This window comes from Gopherus flavomarginatus, chromosome 1 (assembly GCF_025201925.1).
Source record: "Gopherus flavomarginatus isolate rGopFla2 chromosome 1, rGopFla2.mat.asm, whole genome shotgun sequence".
Classification (NCBI taxonomy): domain Eukaryota; kingdom Metazoa; phylum Chordata; order Testudines; family Testudinidae; genus Gopherus; species Gopherus flavomarginatus.
The window spans coordinates 16,608,455-16,627,833 of record NC_066617.1 but is presented as its reverse complement, the minus strand read 5'-3'; the positions used below and the strand labels follow the sequence as shown (position 1 = coordinate 16,627,833).

At 43.9% G+C, this 19,379-nt stretch overlaps 1 protein-coding gene, 1 long non-coding RNA gene and 1 pseudogene across 4 annotated transcripts in view; 1 reads left to right on the top strand and 2 right to left on the bottom strand.

The window, feature by feature from the left end:
* The window catches only part of LOC127043202 (uncharacterized), an 82,184-nt gene extending 69,215 nt beyond the window's left edge, over window positions 1–12,969 (top strand). Inside the window, exon 3 of the long non-coding RNA XR_007772167.1 lies at window positions 12,798–12,969. This is a non-coding gene — a long non-coding RNA (uncharacterized LOC127043202). The remainder of the gene's footprint in view (window positions 1–12,797) is intronic.
* Window positions 1–19,379, bottom strand: part of CAMK1D (calcium/calmodulin dependent protein kinase ID) — a 389,122-nt gene that overhangs the window by 82,689 nt on the left and 287,054 nt on the right. The gene's annotated exons all lie outside the window — the stretch shown is intronic.
* Window positions 4,106–4,417, bottom strand: LOC127043195 (histone H4 type VIII-like; annotated as a pseudogene).

The following is a 19,379-nucleotide window of genomic DNA, read 5'->3' as shown; positions in this document are numbered from 1 at the left end:
ACTGACCTTCTCTGTAAAGTACTTTGACAGCTACTGATGAAAAGCACTGTAAAAGAGCTGGATATTACTGTTATTCTATTATTAGTATCCTGGGTCTATTGCAACTCATTTTCCCCACAACTGGGAAATAATCCATTGCAGCGTTCCTGGTCAGTTGAAAGACAAGATTACTAATTTTCCTAGCAGAAATGGTAGGTGTCTCAGAAAAACAAGTAAAAGACATGGATCATAAGCTCTTTATTCCATGGAGCAAGAGTGGGCATGGCACAACAAGTGAGAATTAAAAATATACTGGGGGAAGGGAAAGGAAAGATAAGGGTGACAGTAATAAGGTCATGTAGTTATGTGGTAAGAGGTAAATCCACTTAACAGCCAGTCAGCATAGCGCTTAGACATTTGTACTGATCTCCTGGGATGGGGTCAATGTCACCTGAAGACATGAACCCATACTGATTTTTTGTCCTTGCAAATCTGTTGTTTTTGTTTCCTTTCTTCTCCTCAGATTAAATAAGAATAAATTGGTATTGTTGAAATAGTAGAAAAATGGGTGAAAATATGTATGATAGAGCTATAGGCACACCACCCCCATGGAGCTAGCACACAGCAACTGAAACAGTAAGAAATGCACAAAAGAAATAATGAGAAAAGAGAACATTAAAGTAGGGTCTAACTTAATATACATCAGCGCAGCCAAATTAAAAGTAAAACAATACGATAAAATGCATTTGACAGTGGAAGATATTAAAAATCTGTTATTGGAAAGTGGACAGACTAATACGGTATATTTTCTGAGTTTGTGAAAAGGGTAGGTAGAAGGAATAACAGGCAATTTGAGTTAGAATAATATGTAGTTCCGTAAGAATGTACTGACACAGATTGCCATTGCTTGGGTTTATTGTGCATAATAACAGCTTGAGTAACTGGATGTTCATGATCCTGTGGTAAATTGGGCTTGATTCTCCTCTCTGACAATGTAAATAAAGAGTAACTCCACTGAAGTCCATACAGACAGAAAGGTATAAAACTGGTATGAGATCCAAATCAGAGCCTCTGGTTTTATAGGGGGAAGAGTGTCCAAACAGAAGATATTATAAATAGAGCTATTAGACACTTGCTTCATTAAGGAGGTGGAAGATTCACTTTAACGATTTTGTTGCTTCAGTTCATGTGCTTCAAATGAAGCAAAATAAAATTCAGCTGAAATCACCTTTTTTTCTGATTTCTGATTAAAAAACCTGCATGATTTTGACCTGAAACCACAGCTTGACCAGTTTGTTCAAAACTTGACTCAGGTTCACCAAAAACAGACACAGGCCAAACCAGATCCTCGGATCTAAACCACCAGATCTGGATTTGGCTTCAAGATCACAGTTTGAATCTATACAAGAGTGGACAGGATACAAATCCCCTCTGTGAACTTTGAGAAAGTTTGCTTTTCAATTCACCAAGTTCAGGACTGTTTCAGTTGTGCCCATGTGACGTTACTGACGTAACCTGTGACTGTATAGATAATTGTTGCGACCACTGTTATATATTTGCAGCAAATATTGTACAAAGGTTGTCATGTAAGGTGTCTATGGATAGGTTATAATTTGCTGATTATGATTATGCTATCGGTATGGGTGTATCATTTTTGTAGCTGAGGTTATGAATATTGGCTATGTACTTGTATATCAATGTGTTTTGACTCTAAGTAGCCTCAGTGAAGCATTTGGTCAGCTTCTTGAGAAGGACTATTTTCAGTAAGTGCCCAATCAAGATACACTTAATGGACAATGGACTTTAGGAGACGCCAATCCACATCTGACCTTTCCTGGGAACGTTCAAACTAACATGTAAACAATGGCATCGGCCTATAAAGAACTGAATCATGCATGGATGTGTGACTTGCCCATGTGACTCCAAACTCCATCCTGCTATGATCTTGCACAGGAGAACTAAGGGGTTTCCATCCACAAGAGAAAGCCTATAAAAGGCTGCTGCATCTCCTCCATTTTGTCTTCAGTCTTGCTTCTTGCCTTTGGAGGAACTTTGCTCTGAACAAAGGACTGAATGATTCTTCCCAGCTGTGGATGTACTCCAGAGACTTGATTTGAACCTGTAGTTTATTCCATCACTCTATAAGCCTGAACCAGGAACTTTGCCATTACTGTATGTAATTGATTCCATTTAACCAATTCTAGCTCTCATCTATATCTTTTTCCTTTTATTAATAAACCTTTAGATTTTAGATTCTATAGCAGGCCTGCACAACATACAGCCCGCGGGCCACATGTGGCCCGCATGGGCTCACTGTGCAGCCCATGGGGGGTGAGTGGGCAAGCCAACGGCTGGCTGGCCGGCCGGCCGGCCAGTTGGCTGACTGGCAGGTGGGCGGGGTGGTGAAGGGGCCAGTGGCAGGCTGGAGAGTGAGGGTGAGCCAGCAGCAGAAGGTAAGAGGCCAGGCAAGTGAGCTGGCAGTGGGGGAGGGGGGCTAAGAAGGCGAGCGGGTAGCGGGGGGGTGAGGAGGTGAGCTGGGGGGGGGTTGGGAGCTGAGCAGGCGAGCGGGCTGGCAATGGCAGGGGGGTAGGTGAGCTAGCAGCGGGGGAGGGGGACTGAGGAGGCGAGTGGGGGGCAGGTGAGCTGGTGAGGGGGGCTGAGAAGGTGAGCAGGCGGGCAGGTAGTGGTGGGGGAGCAATTGGGAGAGAGGGAGGTTTTTCTGTCACTACACTGGTGGCTGAGGAGGCAAGTGAGGTGTGGGGCAAGTGAGCTGGCGGCGAGGGAGCAGGGGCTGAGGAGGTGAGCGGGCAGGCAGGTGAGCTGGTGGTGGGGGAGAGCTGAGCGGGCAGGCAGCCAGGCAATAGCGGGGGGGGGCAGGTGAGCTGGCAGCGGGGGAGCGGGGGCTGAGGAAGTGAGCAGGGGGCAGGTGAGCTGGTGGCGAGGGAGGGGGGCTGAGGAGGTGAGTGGAAGGCAGGTGAGCTGGAGGTGGGGGAGGGCTGAGTGGGCGGGCAGCGAGGCAATAGCGGGGAGGGCAGGTGAGCTGGCGGCGAGGAAGGGGGGCTGAGGAGGTGAGTGGGGGGGCAGGTGAGCTGGTGGGTGGGGGAGGACTGAGCAGGTGGGCAGCCAGGCAATGGGGGGGGCAGATGAGCTGGTGGTGGGGGAGAGGGGCTGAGGAGGTGAGCAGGGGGGCAGGCGAGCTGGTGACGGGAGGGGAGGGCTGAGGAGGCGAGCGGGCGGGCAGTGGTGGTGGGGCAATAGGGAGAGGGAGATTTTTCTGTCTCTACACCTATGGCTGAGGAGGCGAGTGGGCGGGCAGGTGAGCTGGTGGCGGGGGAGCAAGGGCCAAGGAGGCAAGCAGGCGGGCAGTGGCGGGGGTGCAATTGGGAGAGGGAAATGGCAGAATGCCCCTGATGGTCCCAAATATTCAAGTAACTGCCCCAGGGTAGTAAAGAAATCTGGGTCATTAAGGCTTGACAGTCTCGGTGGGTCTGACAGTCTCTGGGTCTTGACAGTCTCTGGGTCTGGGTTCTGGTATGAAAATTTCATGAAGCTCTCATGAGAAAGAATCAGAAACCACAGAGATATCTCTTAAAATGAAAAATTACAAACTCAGTCACCATCTATTATTTTTCATTTTTTAACTTCTTGGTCCTCCTCATCTGGGATTTATGATGCATAGTAACTTACTATATGAGAAGATCCATTGATTTCAATGGAAATACTTGTAGCGTCGGCACTACTCAGTAGGAGTCTGTGTGTCAGAATCTGGCCTCAGACCAAGTTTAGGATCACACATGGAGTCCAGTTTCATCCATTACATTGACTGTGTAATTGATAAATGAAAGCATTTTGCTGTAACCTCAGATTCATTGCTTCTTCAAGAACACTACAGAGGGTTCCATTGCTTCAACAGAAAATCAGTCATATTCTGTTTTCATTCCCATGTTCCTTCTGCAGTACTTGACTTTTTTAAAACATTAATTTACTCTTATTACCAGATAAAGACAAGTGCCAAATAAAACCGCATGGCCAAACATCTCATTCAACTTCATAGCTGCCTCCTATCCCCTCTTATCAAAACCCACAATACAAACATCCCTCTGTCCTGTTGACTTTAATGACCCGTTTAGCCGCCAAAACCATAGAGAGTACGACTCTGGTGCTTCAGGGCATAAACCACATCCACAGCCGTTACAGTCTTTCGCTTGGCATGTTCAGTGTAAGTGACAGCATCGCGGATCACGTTCTCCAAGAACACCTTCAGCACTCCTCGGGTCTCTTCGTAGATCAAACCCGAAATACGCTTCACTCCCCCGCGTCAAGCCAAGCGACGAATCGCCGGCTTGGTAATACCTTGGATGTTATCCTGAAGCACTTTACGGTGGTGCTTGGCAACCCCTTTCCCCAAGCCTTTACCACCCTTACTACGACCAGACATGGCGAAATCAAATCACACACAACTAACCCACTCCCAAACACCCCTCTGTGCTGGGCAGTGAGCTTTGCACCTAGGACCCACCTGAAATCTGCACCTGAGCTTTGCAGCCTGGACCCACCTCTATTCCATTTTCAAAACAGGACCAACTTATGGCACTGCATAGCTCTATCTCCAAGTTATCTTAAGGCTAACCACCCATCCAACACCAGAGTGGGATAGATCTGCTGTACCTACATTGCAGAGGGCACATCACTAGTTACAACGTTAATCTTTATAAAATAATATATATGTTGGAATTTGGAACTAATTGACGCTAAGTTACATTTAAATGATAATTTATTTGATGATTCTTTTCCCTTGTTGTCAATACCAATTTTTAAGGGATAAATCCTTCCCTTAATACAGCCATTCAACTTCCTGTTGCTATTAACTGTAAATACACATGCTCCTATGCCATTTGGCAAAACATTTATATGTTTGATGCTGACAATTTAATTGATTGATCGTTTTTTACAAAAGTCTTATTGATGACATCATCAATGGTGGATTTAAACAAAAAACAATAAAGCTATTCAGTATCAGGAGGACAATCCCTCATGAAGAACTGCTACTGGGAAGTCTGCCTGATGTCATGACTACATCTTCAAGTCACAGTGCAATAGAAGGATGTATCTTTAACAAAAACACAGTGTTTTAATGTGGCATCACATCAAAAGCATGATAGTGCTTCATGGGGACTTAACATTCACCCATCAGGGATGATCCTAGAAATGTGGAATAGGTATGAACCCTAAGTATAGGTTAATATTAAGGTCAGCAAAAATTGAGGCTTTTACTAATCATTAGTCAACAGCTGAACTGCTTAGAATTTAACTGTCAACAGTTAACTGCTTTGGGATTTTTTAGTAACAATTTATTGGGGTAAATGTATTATGGAGGGGTAGCCGTGTTAGTCTGGATCTGTAAAATCAACAAAGAGTCCTGTAGCACCTTATAGACTAACAGGCAACTCAATATCTTTGCTTCCGGTCTTTCACATTGGCATCCTTGCCGTGGAAGCAATTTCTTAATCTTTTGATGTTCCGCTGAAATCATTATAGAATACAATGATAAATGTGGTAAAATGTGAAGGAGTGGAAGTGCGTTTTGCTCAACCAACTTAGCATGTTAGATGACGAGTCATAAGCAACCTGCACTTCGCAAGGAACATTGCTGTTCTGAATTCTCCAGTGCACGCTTGCTGGCAGGGATGAGCTGACATCACTGGGAATCCCAGCACAAAGGCAGTATAATCATAATAAAAAGCCTAAAGGATCTAGTACCAATGAAAGAACTCAGCGATGAAAACAGCACCTAGTGTAAACTCTCTCAAACATAAATCTGTGACTGCTTATGAGGGCTTGTGTTCCTTTTCATGATAATGTTTAAACAAAAGCCCTGTCCTGTTCTTACTGAAATCAATGGCAAAACACATATCGATTTCAGTGGAAGCAGGATCAGGCCCACACATTCTAAATATGATTAACTTACTGCAGCATTCTTATAAGCCAACAAAAGCCCTTAACTCAGCCCATCAGGTGCAGAGCTGGGACAATCAGGTGAGCTAAGAATAGTCTGAGAGAGTTAAAGGTGCACTACCGGGAAGTTCAGGATCCAGATACTGCTTTTATCAAATGGAAGGGTTTCCAAGAACTATTATTCATACAAATTTTTTCATTTAAAAAACTAATGAAAACTTGTTTTTTTTGTTTGCATTTCAATTTCCTTTGCATTGTGCAAGTTCATGAGAAACGAAAGGAAATATGAGTAGCACATAATCCCAAAGGAAAGACATACTAGCAGCTCTAGTCTCAGTGTTCCAACTTAGTGAAATGCAAAAAGACAATGAACAAACAGCCAAAATAGTGAAACTCAGATTTCAGGTCCTGAAAGGACCATTATCACCATCTAGCCCGAGCTCCTACAAATATAATTAGACAATTAAAATTCTCTTAGTGCCAGTAATCTAAGGTGTTAATAATCAGGTAAGGATGTTTGTTACTATAAAAATATTATAAATCCTACAGAGTCCTGTGTCATTCAACATACACCTTAGAAAATTGCATCAGATGCCTCATTCACTGCACATCATCAAATATTCAAACTGAATGAGGCAAGAATTTTCCTTGCTATTGAAGCTTTAAATCAGAACTTTAAAATATGTCCCTTTCACAAATCTGTGCTCGTAGGCCACCAGAGGAAGAGTACAAGACTAAGTGTGATCTGTTTTTAAAAAATACAGGTATGTGTATTATAGGCAGCACAGGTAGTGATGCCTCTGGTTAAGGTTGCCTGACACTCCATTAAAAGATGCTGTGGATGGCACAGTGGTTTGTGCATTGGCCTGCTAAACCCAGGGTTGTAAATTCAATCCTTGAGGGGGCCATTTGGGGATTTAGTTGGGGAGTGGTCCTGCCGTGAGCAGAGGGTTGGACTAGATGACCTCCTGAGGTCCTTTCTGACCCTGATACTCTATGATTTTTCAGGTGCTTATAACTTTGCCAAATTGTAATCATTTAGGATGAAATTTACCAAGCAGGCTGTCTGCTTCAGGTTGTTTTTTTCATTTTTTGTTTTTTTTAATTTCAGCAGAAATTATTCAGCCTTTCTCAGAATGAGGTTAGGTGAAAATACATTGTTTTGCCCATGTTAAAAAATTATACAACTGTTTATTTGAGAATCTCTACTGCCCTCATGCTCTGGAGCTGGGAGTTGAAATTTGACTAGGGGTTTTGCCACCCTCATGAAAATCCACCCAAGGTTGTATACACTATAAGCCTCTGAAAATTTCAGTTTGTATATGCTCAGTAAAGGCTTCTTAAGAGGGTTGCAGCTAAATTCTCTGCAGTTTCCATCTGCACTAAGCATGCTCGATTCCCTCATCCTGACTGCACATGTGCTATCCTCAGATAGGGTGACCAGATAGCAAGTGTGAAAAACAGGGGCACTTTTTTGGGGGCTGTGGAGTATAGTTGCATATATAAGACAAAGCCCCTAGTATCAAGATGTTCAGTCACCGTATCCCCAAAGGGCAACTAAGTCCGCTCCACCCCAGAGGCACGGGCTCTGTAGAACTTTCCCTGCAATTCCACAGGGAGACTGTCTCTCCTGTGCTCTCGATGTACCCCCAGCTGGCACCCAGGCTGTGAGGAGAAAGAAGCAGCTCCAGACTGGAGGTGAGGAACTGGGCCTGAGGGAATGGTCAGGGGAGAGACTGGGACAAGGAGGTAGGAAGGGTAGGTAAGGACAGGGACTGGTACATGCAGCCAAGATCTAGGGGTGGGGTGTGTGGGAGGAAATGAGCCTAGGCCAGGAAGAGCAGGATAAGGAGCTAGGGGAGTGTGGGTCTGGGAAACAGAGCCAGTGAGGACTGGATGTGGAGTTGGGTAGGAGGAATGGGGACTGGGACATGGAGCTGAAGGGAAGTGGGATGGGAGACTGGGCTAAGGAATTGAGGCGGCAAGACATGGTCTGGGATGTGGAGCCAAGGAAGACTGGGACACAGGGACCAGAGCAAGGTGCTTAGCTGGGGGCTAGGTGATGTAGAATGGGCACCAGGACTGGAACAAGGAGCTGAGGGGAAGTTGGGGGAGGAGGAGGAGGCGGCAAGAAGAAGACTGTGACTGAGTAAGGCACATGCTATACAGGCTGGGACACTAGTGTCTGTAACCTCTGAAATACACTCCCTAGACTAGAACCCAGGATTCCTGAGTCTCAACATTCCTCTGCTGTCAGCAAATAGCTGTGAAAGCCACTGGTAAAATGTGTGCCTTCTCTGCCTCTAGTGCAGGCCCTCAATGAGACAGACAACCTACCACTGCTGCAAGTTATTCTGTTAGCTCAAGTAGCAGAGGTTTGTGCTGACAATGAACCACATGGAAGCCACTGAAATTCCACATGATGGAATATTCTGTTTTTTCAGTTTGCTTTTCTAAAAACCTAGAAAATTAAATAAGTCATAATAAAAGTTAAAAGAATGTTAAGGTTGCAAAGTAAAATAACAACAAATTAGGAAATTTTCTGTGGAACCTTAATTTAAACCCTGGTACATATGCCTTATGATACAGTTTTCAGTTACACAATCACACTACTTTTTTCATAGAACCCTTCCAGAGCTGTAACTCTTGGTGGGGTCTACACTACACTTTGTCCAAAAATTCCCTCTGGTGCTAACACCACTTCAGCTCTACCAAAGGAAGCAATGGTGGGAGCAGTAATACAGATATAGCTGCAGGTGAGAGTCTGTGTTTTACATACAGTGTCACCTAACCTTGCTCAGAACAGGCCTATGACATGGTGCTTAAAATAACAATGGTTTGAGAGATCTTGTCTGTACTGGTGGGTTCACTGGTGATAGCAACAACGGAAAATGTAGGGCTACAAAAATTCACAACAACTTGATGAGGTTTGACTTGAACTGTATTTTAACTCTACATGTAACAGGTGCAAGGCCTGGCCTGAGACACATCAATGATAGTGAAACTAGTGACTGTCATTTACAGCAGGGCCGCCCAGAGGATTCAGGGGGCCTGGGGTCTTCGGCAGCAGGGGGCCCCCGCTTCAACGGTAATTTGGCGGCAGGGGGTCCTTCCGCTCCGGGACCCACTGCCGAAGTGTCCCGAAGACCCGAAAGACCCCACTCCAGGGGCCCCGAAAAACTCGTGGGGGCCCCTGCAGGGCCCAGGGCAAATTGCTCCACTTGACCCCCCTTCTGGGCGGCCCTGATTTACAGAGATACTTGTGGTATTATTATTAGTAAGGCATCTATCTATATTAGAGAAATTGCACTGGTAAATTTTCCTAACGCAGCTAGGCTCTAAGAAATTCTATAACAAATTTTAAATCTCAGGCTCTGCTCAGCAGCCCACAAACAAAATGAAAGGCAGATGATGGTTAAACAGTTTCCATTCAGGCTATCCTTTTAAATTTGTTCGGTGGTGCCTACAGTAGCCAAGCAAAAGAAGCAAATCTGCAGATTACGAGGTTTAAAGTGTGCACATTCCCATATGTATTTTTAAAGGGCAATGTTAATTAGTTATGTGTTTGTTCCCTCCCTGCCAACTTTTAATTAAATCAAAAAAGGTAAAAATCACAGTGAATTATGGTACCATTAATTCACAGTCAATGTGTTGTCAGGCTGGTTGCCAAAGACTCAGTGTCATCAACCTCCCAACATTAGAATACATACACCATAAGTCAGACCCTGAAGGGTCTCGCTGAGATCATAAAACATTATTTTTTTAAAAAATGAGCAGTATAAATTAACTCACTAATGAGGTTAGTTCTGAGGAAGATATTACTCTCTGCTTTACTCATTTTCTTAGGTGGAATTCCAGCAATTCAATCTGAGCATGACTTCTCTTGCCCAGCTTTTATAGATATACACACACACGCACGCATATATTATATACATATATGTATATGTGACTCTGTAGTCTGAATGTTTCTCAGTTTGCTGCAACAGAGTAGAAGAATGAAGCTCTGTATATCCACTGTACACACACAAAAAACCCATCTGAGGTATTTTTCTTACATTTCTTGGGGCTGGAATAGCTGTTGTCCCACTTCTACCATACTATCTAGAATAAATTGATATTTAGAATCCGGAGGAGATTCGCCACCTGACAGCAATTTAAAAGTAGGTCAGATTTCAGGACTAGTAGGTCAGATTCCATTTTCCCTTTATCCTGTTTTCCAGTGGAAACCAACCTCAATGTCCTGCCAGCATTTACTAGGAAAAACAAGGCTCTAAAAATACTCATAATTGAAGTAACTGAAAATGGAGGCCTTAAATTATGCAAGGGATGGTAAACAGCTATTAAATGTGAAAATCTAAGAGAACTGCTAGTGTTTCAGTAAGGATTGTCTTGATTCTGAAGAGAACAAAGAAAAAAAAACAATGCACGCCCCAATAAGAGCAGGTTTCAGCCCTCAACACATTTTATTCCGTTTGCTCGAATAAAACACTAAAAATTCACTTTCCCATTTTCATTCCCCTTTTAAGTTAGATTTCCACATAGATTCCAGTGAATGAGTTTGCAGGTAGACATGTTTATGGAATCAGTGATTTTTAAGATTATATTAGATAATAGTCACAGAAGGTGAAATTCATCCATGGGCAGACAACCAGAAGAAGTCCCACGTAAGCCTTTACTTTGAGATTTTCTGCAAAATCTGTGTGGTGCATAGGCTTTGAGTTGGTCCTCTGCCCAGGAGTAAAGTTAACCCAGCAAATGCATTTTGAACTCAATATCCAACTATTTGTCTCAGAAATCTAATTCTAAAAGTTAAGCTAATCTAGAAAGCGAATGGAAACAATAAAATGAAAGCTAAATGTCAAATCCAAACGAGTCAACACAACTCAAATTTATCACAATATCAAATTTTAATCAGGTACTTTATTTAACAGGTTATAATATAAAAAAAACATGCATGAAAAATCTGCATAGCAAAATTATTCCCAGAAATTGTTCAGTGGCTCTTGAACGACAAATCTGAGGAAACTGTAAGCTTCTTGCAGATAACTGGCAAACACAGACAGAGATGAAATCCATCAAATAAATTATTCACTTAAAATGATTCACTCAACTCTGGCCTGAATGTACCACAAAGACATTTTTTAAAAAAACCTCTTCAATTTACTTTCTCAAGATAATATATGACAGATTCATAGATTTTTAAGGTCAGATGAGACCATTATGATCATCTACTCTGACCTCGTGTATGGCACAGACCATATAATTCCTGCATTAAATCTGTAATTTCTGGTTGAATTACAGCATATCTTTTAGCATGGCATCCAATCTTGATTTAGGGACTTCAGCTGATAGTGAATCCATCACACATCTTGGTTAAATTCTGCCCAATGATTAATTATGTTCACTATTAAAGATTTGCATCTTATTTCCAGTCTGAATTGGTCTCGCTTCCACTTCCAGCCATTGGATTTTGTTGTGCCCCAGGACCACACTCTAGTACAGATTAATGATTTTATTCTCTCTAGCTCATTCTCCTCTGATCTCACAGTCTCTTCTTCTCCCTAAATTCACTGACTCTGCCATCCCCAGAGACTGGAAGCTACTTTCCCCATATGCATGGCCACCCCACTACCCAGTAATGCAGATGAGGGCTTCAGTGCACAGTGCATGAGCTGAATGGTTTTGGAGAAAGCCGCCATGCATTTCAGAAGGGAGCATTTCTCCCATGGTGAATCATTCAGGCTTGGGGAATGATGGGAAGCCAAATGGGAAGAGAGTGCGGTTCCCAGGGGTAGAGCCCACAAAGCCCTCCCCTGTCTGGAGCGGAGGTCAGAAATAGCAGTAGCAGAGCAGTAGAGTTGAAAGGAGTGAGGCATCTTCTCTATCTCATGGACACCAGTGACCTTAGCAGACCCTACGCTCTGCCCCTCTCCCTCACAGTCCCTCCACTGCTAGCTGCAATCTCTCTGACCTACATGCTCCTCTGTCTCCCCTAACTCTTCCTAGCTCCCCCCAATCCCTTCCATCCTTCTACGCCCATGCTCCTATTAACTCATCCCCTCCTGGCTACTCTTTCCTCTGCCTCATCTGTCTTGTCTGTCTAGATTTTGTTCTGTGTTTGTACAACACCTAGAACAATGGGAGCCTGGTATATGACTGTGGCCTCTAGGCAACACTGAAATGCAAGTAATAAATCATAAGCAATTGTGAGCTCCAGGGGGTAGGGACTATTTTCTCTATGTACTTCTGTAACATCTCGTACAATGGGGCCTTGATTCTGTTTCGGGCCTTTCTGGTTCTATCATAATGCAAATAATAAACAAATAATAATAAGTTACTGCAGACCTGGAGAATCCTGTCAACCTTCACCCTTAATTAATCCTGAAAAGTGGGTTTTATTCATTCTATTGCCTGTGTACCAATAACAGGTTAGAAATAATGTTCAGAGATAAAACATCATGATTAGATCACACCTGGAATTTTTTGCACTGGAAATCAACAGACATCCTCTCCCATTAGCAAGGGCTGATTTTCCAGGCCTTGCAGTCTGTGCTGATAATGCACTGCAGGGGCCTGCAAGTACCAGCCAATTTATTTTTTGTTTGGACAGAGGGTGGGCAGTGTAGTCAGGCTCTCAGGCCCTCATGGAAGCTTTTATAATGCACAAAACAGACATTAAAAAAAACTGCATCTGGTCCTAAGGCCATGTCTACATCTAAAATTTTGCAGCGCTGGTTGTTACAGCTGTATTAGTACAGCTGTATAGGGCCAGCGCTGCAGAGTGGCCACACTTACAGCAACCAGCGCTGCAAGTGGTGTTAGATGTGGCCACACTGCAGCGCTGTTGGGCGGCTTCAAGGGAGGTTCGGGGAACGCGAGAGCAAACCGCGGCGAAGCTGGTCTCCTTTCCCGGTTTGCTCTCTCGTTCCCCGAACCCCGAGCAAGCAGGTCTCCTTCCCTGCGGTTTGCAGGGTGGTTCGGGGAACGCGAGAGCAAACCGCGGCGAAGCTGGTCTCCTTTCCTGGTTTGCTCTCGCGTTCCCGAACCACCCTGCAAACCGCAGGGAAGAAGACCTGCTTGTTCGGGGAACGCGAGAGCAAACCGAGAAAGGAGACCAGCTTCGCCGCGGTTTGCTCTCGCGTTCCCGGAACCACCCAGCAAACCGCGGGGAAGGAGACCTGCTTGCTCGGGGGTTCGGGGAACGCGAGAGCAAACCGGGGAAGGAGACCAGCTTCGCCGCGGTTTGCTCTCGCGTTTCCCGGAACCACCCTGCAAACCGCAGGGAAGGAGACCTGCTTGCTCGGGGTTCGGGGAACGCGAGAGCAAACCGCGGCGAAGCTGGTCTCCTTTCCCGGTTTGCTCTCGCGTTCCCGGAACCACCCTGCAAACCGCAGGGAAGGAGACCTGCTTGCTCGGGGTTCGGGGAACGCGAGAGCAAACCGGGGAAGGAGACCAGCTTGATTACCAGAGGCTTCCTCAGGTATGCTGGGATACCTGCTTATTCCACGGAGGTCAAGAAAAGCGCTGATAAGTGTCTATATTTGATTACCAGCGCTGGATCACCAGCGCTGGATCCTCTACACCCGAGACAAAACGGGAGTACGGCCAGCGCTGCAAACAGGGAGTTGCAGCGCTGGTGGTGCCCTGCAGATGTGTACACCTCCTAAGTTGCAGCGCTGTAACTCCCTCACCAGCGCTGCAACTTTCTGATGTAGACAAGCCCTAATTCCTAATATTCTCCAGATAAAAGCAGAAGTTGACCGTGTGAACCACCAAGACAGCTGCATTTTATGAGAATGCTGCTCCAAGCTCAGCTCAGCAGGAAGCTCTTAAGACATATAGCTCTTGGGGGAGAATCCTTGACCATGGAATTCCTTAGTGGAGGAGATAAGAATGAACTGATGTCTGACCATTCACGGAACACAATGCAAAACCCACCTGTGCACAAAGACCTTCCTGCAATAGTGTAAGGGGAAAAAAGGCAAAGAGAGACACCCCCTAAAAGTATCTGGACACAGAAGGGGCAGAGTGAGGTCTTTACAGTTTTAATGGGGCCATTAATTCTGTGTTTGGTGACTGATGTTACTGAGATGGACTAAACCAGATCAGATAGTTAACTGACTGCCATCATTAGTATATGCAATAGCAGAATGTATTGCATTTTGAAAAGAATAAAAGCTACACTTCAAGGGAAGCCTTTTGTCAAAAGATACATCAGGATCATAATATGCAAAATCTCCAGGGTGCCTACATAAAACAAACAAGCCCCACAGCTTATTTTAATAATTCCTCAATTATTGACCTACTAATAGCAGACTTAAACCAAACAATTGAGATGTCTGTAATGAAACTCATTGACTCAGCATGGAGAGTTATTTTCCAGGAATCTATTCACACAAATGAAAACACATGCACCCTGATGTTAATAATGAGGACGCCAGCAAAATAAAGAAGATTTTTTTAAAAAAGTAGTTATTTGGTACTGCCACTTTTGGAAATGTCTTAAGAATCCAGGCTGGCCTGCTGCCAGATGTTGTATTTTTACTGGGACCATTCCATGGCTCAAGGAGAGTTTTTAAATGTCTGTTTATTTATTGTTGCTCCTGGGCTGCAATGTATTCTCACATATTACACAGAGACATTTTAAATGCCCTGCAACTGAAAACACTTCAGATGAAGTCATTGGCAGTTAATGAGAGTAACTCTGCAGTAATTTTTTTAATGAGGAGAGCAAACTGGTGTCATCCAACTTACTGTTACACTAACACAGTAAGATCACTTTCTTATGTTTTTAGGGACATAAATAGACAGTGCCATGTTACCATAACAACAGGAAAAAATACACATCACATTCATTTTCCTTAATAAGAACAGGAGTACCTATGGCACCTTAAGAGGCAGATTTATGAGAGGTTTGCTCTATAAGCAAATTGAACTATTGCACTATAAATGTTGAAGCTGGGAAAAACAAAGTCAGAACGAACACAACTAATTAGACTTGTACAAGAGCTGGGCTGATTCAGAGTAAAACTAGAGTCAGGTTCTCACAGATTCAGTAGCACACACGACCTAAATTCTGCAGCAACGCCCTGCTATCAGCACAATTCAGACTGTCTCTCGTGTTTTATGGAAAGCATGACGGTCACCTGTTCAGGACTAGATTGTGCCTTGTCCCTGCATGGGTCTGCAAGTGGTGTGAGGGTGGGAAAGCAGGATACAAGAAGCATTTGCTTCTAGTGTCCCTCTCTCACAGGTACTAGACAAAACTGCAGTCCCCTCTCTCAGCCATAGGTGCTGGAACTAGGAGGCTGGGGATTCTCCCACACCCCCTGGCTTGAAGTAGTTTCCATCATATACAGGGTTTACAGTTTGGTTCAATGGCTCTAAGCACCCCACTATACAAACTGTTCCAGCACCCCTGTCAGGGACAGCCCCCTACTAATATCCTGTGGGTTGCTAGCTATGCCAAACAGAGTAGGAAGGAAAACTATAGCTCCTCCTCCCCACCCCGCACATCATACAGAACTGGGCTGATGCACTAGGGAAAACATGTTGCACTCTACTAATAGATGGAGCAATGTGTGCATTTGCCCTGTGCATAATCCCTCCCAGAGTTCCTCCTAAGGCAGTTCCGTACTGCACTCCCACCCCCCAGGCAGGCCCTGGGTGTTAAAGCCCCAGTCTAACCCTCCCAATATCTTGTGTTCCAAAAATATTATATAGCACCATCCATAAGCCCTAGGTGCATCCCAGAGCAACAGCAATACAAGCAGCAGAAATACACCAGCTTTAAATCACAGCCACTTCACTAATCGGCCCTGCTCAACCATCCCTCTCCCACAAAAAAGCCCAAATAAGTAGATGAGCCTTGAAGCATGCTGTGTGGCAGTGAGATTTTGGACACTGAAGAAACGTAAATCAGCAAACAATGTTATCCTGTTTCTAATGCATAACTTTCAGGAACGCAAGTTGCTGTGATAATGGGCAAGCATGTTTTTGTAAGGAAACTGGGGGCTACCGGAGCTGGAATGAACTATCACTATAACAATTTAGTAAATTCTTAGTGACTTTAGGGAGTCAGTGTGTTTATCTTCAGTGTATTTAATTTGGCCTAGGTGGCATCTCCGGTCGCTCCTGTAGATAAAACCACATGACTTCACAGTTTTATAGAATAAAGGGATTCAGCTTCGACTTAGAAAGAAAATGATCTGATTACTATATTTCTGTATAATGTTTCTTTAAACAAAATCTCACTGTTGTAATGATTATTGTTTTATTTCTGATATTTACATTGCAAGGATTTGTAACCCTGTTAATACTTACTAAATAAATGTATAGTATTGCAAAAAGAAAAGAAATATAACAATTCAAGCTTTCTTTTTCATTTTGTAATGATTTTTAAGGATCAGTCCTGGACGGTACATTCCTTTACCGTATGTTAAAAATACAATAACGTGAAATATAAAACCAGCAGCTTCTCTTCAACCCAAAATCAAAAATAACCAAACAGATGAAATCAAATCCAAAAAATAACCCTCACTTACGGACAAATATAGCACTTTTTATGTTCCTGCGCTGCATGCCATATATCTTCTATCCTCTAAGAATTCTGGCAGGGGAGGGGAGAGGGGTTAGAAAATGACCATAGAAATTATTATATTATCGGTGTTTATATAATACTCACAGCATACTACAAGATTCAAAAGCAAATATGAAGAAAAAGACCTTGACCCAAAGAGCTTGCAGTCTATATAGTGAGATGATGAGTGCCATGTATTTGACATTGAACTCTGGCACTTAAATACTACAGGCCAGATCTTCAATGGTGTAGCCTCATTGACTTCAGTGGAGCTATGCCAATTTACATCAACTGAGGATTTGGCTCAAAATGTACTTAAGTTTGAATGTGACAAGGGATCAAGTTTGTGGCTGTTATGTTCAGATCATAAACAGAGAAATAAGATAAAAAAATATTCTTGCTGGAAGATTGCAACATAATACTACTTCATTTTTTAGGCCTTGGCTACACTGGCGCTTTACAGCGCTGCAACTTTCTTGCTCAGGGGTGTGAAAAAAACATCCCCCTGAGCGCTGCAAGATACAGCGCTGTAAAGCACCAGTGTAAACAGTGCCACAGCGCCAGTGCTGCAAGCTAATCCCCATGAGGAGGTGGAGTATGTGCAGTGCTGCGATGCGACCACACTCACACTTCAAAGTACTGCCGCGGCAGCGCTTTGAAGTTTTGAGTGTAGCCAAGCCCTTAGAATTCAGCCTGATAACATACAAGCCCAAAAAAAGAGAGAGAGAAAACAGGCTGCTCTCTATGGCAGTGAGGCACAACTCACCCCTCTTGCTTTTAAGATGGCTCTTTCCATACTGACTCTGTTCACATGATTTGCGAGAGAGCCCACTCGTCTGCAAGCAGGACCTGGAAACCCCCACATTCTTATAGTGATAGCTTGCAAGTCCAACATAGTCCTCAATACACTGCACCACAGTGGCAAATACAGTCATCAGCAGTAACCATGGGAATTTAGCTGTGCAACTCACAAAGCAGGGTAATTATTTCAGACTAAAGTGACTTTTTATTCCAGAAAAGAGAGCCCATACATGGAGGTATTCTGAAATAGCTATTTGGTTCAATTTCCCCATGTAGACAAGGTCTCAATATCATTAGGTTCAGAGACAGAAGTAATTAGAAATGAAAAAGACATACTAGATTATTGGGCCTGGTCTTTAAGGCGCTTCAATCCAAACACTCATTTTGCACTCACAATTAGTTGTGGGTGCCGTTTTGCAGACACAATTAACCTGTTCAGGCATCCGTATCACATCTATTACTGTAGTATCTCAGGGTCTGCATGCTGCAGGAACAGATGCTGGGATGTAAACATCTATATTGCATACAGTCAGTCACCTCTATGGCAGCAGTTATTTGAGGCTGCAAAATGAGAAACCAGTCTTAAAAATCAAGCCCACTGAATCCATCCCTGCTGCCAGGGCAGAACTCAATCCTTAGGTGCGTATATTAAACTCATTAAGCTGATATTACACTTGGCCTTAGCCAAAAGATCAAGGTAAAAACATTAAAATGCTAAATGTCTATAGTCCAGATGGCTTGACTGGATAAATATGGCATAGATGCTACTCCAGTTCCATATTAAACCAAAGCACACACTATAAGGAAACAGGATTTTTGATAGAATTGGTGTTGGTAAAAAAGTCAACATTATTATTAATATAATAACCATAATTGATGTGTGCATGGCAGCTGCCTTCCTAATGGATCCTAAAGCACTTCAATATGAGACAAATCCTGACTCACAGGTAGTAGAAGTAAGGGGTACCTGAGCATCTTACTGCTATGCAAGCCAGCAGGAAGAGAGTTACCATAGCCCAGTGGTTAGCGACCTAGCCTGCAATTCAGAATACCTGTGCTCAGTTCTCTGCTCTGTCACAAACTTTCTGTGTGATCTTGGGCAAGTCACTGTCAAAGCACACTACAGAACTTTTACTGCACGGCAGCAGGCTCCACACAGGCAATTTATGTACAACAGGCTAGAGTGCTGTACGTTCACACCTTGGCATGCTGCACACTAACAGACCACGTAGAAAAACCCTTAGTCTCTCTGGCCCACATCCGCAAAGGTACTGAGGCTTTGTGATGCTGAGAGTGTTGCAATGCCTGACTTTTAGCACCTACAAAATCACAGGTACACATTGCGATTCACAAAGACTCCCTGCAGAATGCATGGGGAAAGAAAGAGAGACAAGATGGGTGAGGTAATATCTTTTATTGGACCAACTTCTGTTGGTGAGTGAGATAAGCTTTCGAGCCACACAGAGCTCTTCTTCAGGTCTGGGAAACGTATTTCTACACTGCAATTAAAAATTTGCAGCTGGCCTGCGCCAGCAGACTAGGACTTGTGGGGTTGTTTAATTGCAGTGTAGATGTTTGGGCTCAGGCTGCAGCCCGGGCTTTGGGGCCTTCCCACCTCACAGGGTCCTAGAGCCTGGGCTCCTGCCCTAGCCTGAACATCTACACTGCAATTAAACAGCCCCTTAAGTCTGAATCCCACAAGCCCAAGTCAGCCGGCTGGGGCCAGCTGCAGGTTTTTAATTGCAGTGTAAACATACACAGAGTATCACAGCTAAATGCAAAGGGGAACAGATTGTTTAGCATAAGTAATTAAAATATATTTCCAAGGGACCATTGAAGGCCAAGTGGCCCGTTAACGCCCCTCCAGTCATAGGGGGGGAAAGGAAGGGAGGGGAAAAGAAAAAAAAGGCAGCTTGCAAGGGGAGGTAGTTAGTGAGTTACAGATTGTTGTAATAAGCCATAGAGCCAGTGTCTCTATTTAGTCCATGATTTTTAGTGGGTGAGGTAATATGTTTTATTGGACCAACTTCTGTTGGTGAGAGAGACAAGCTTTCAAACTTACACA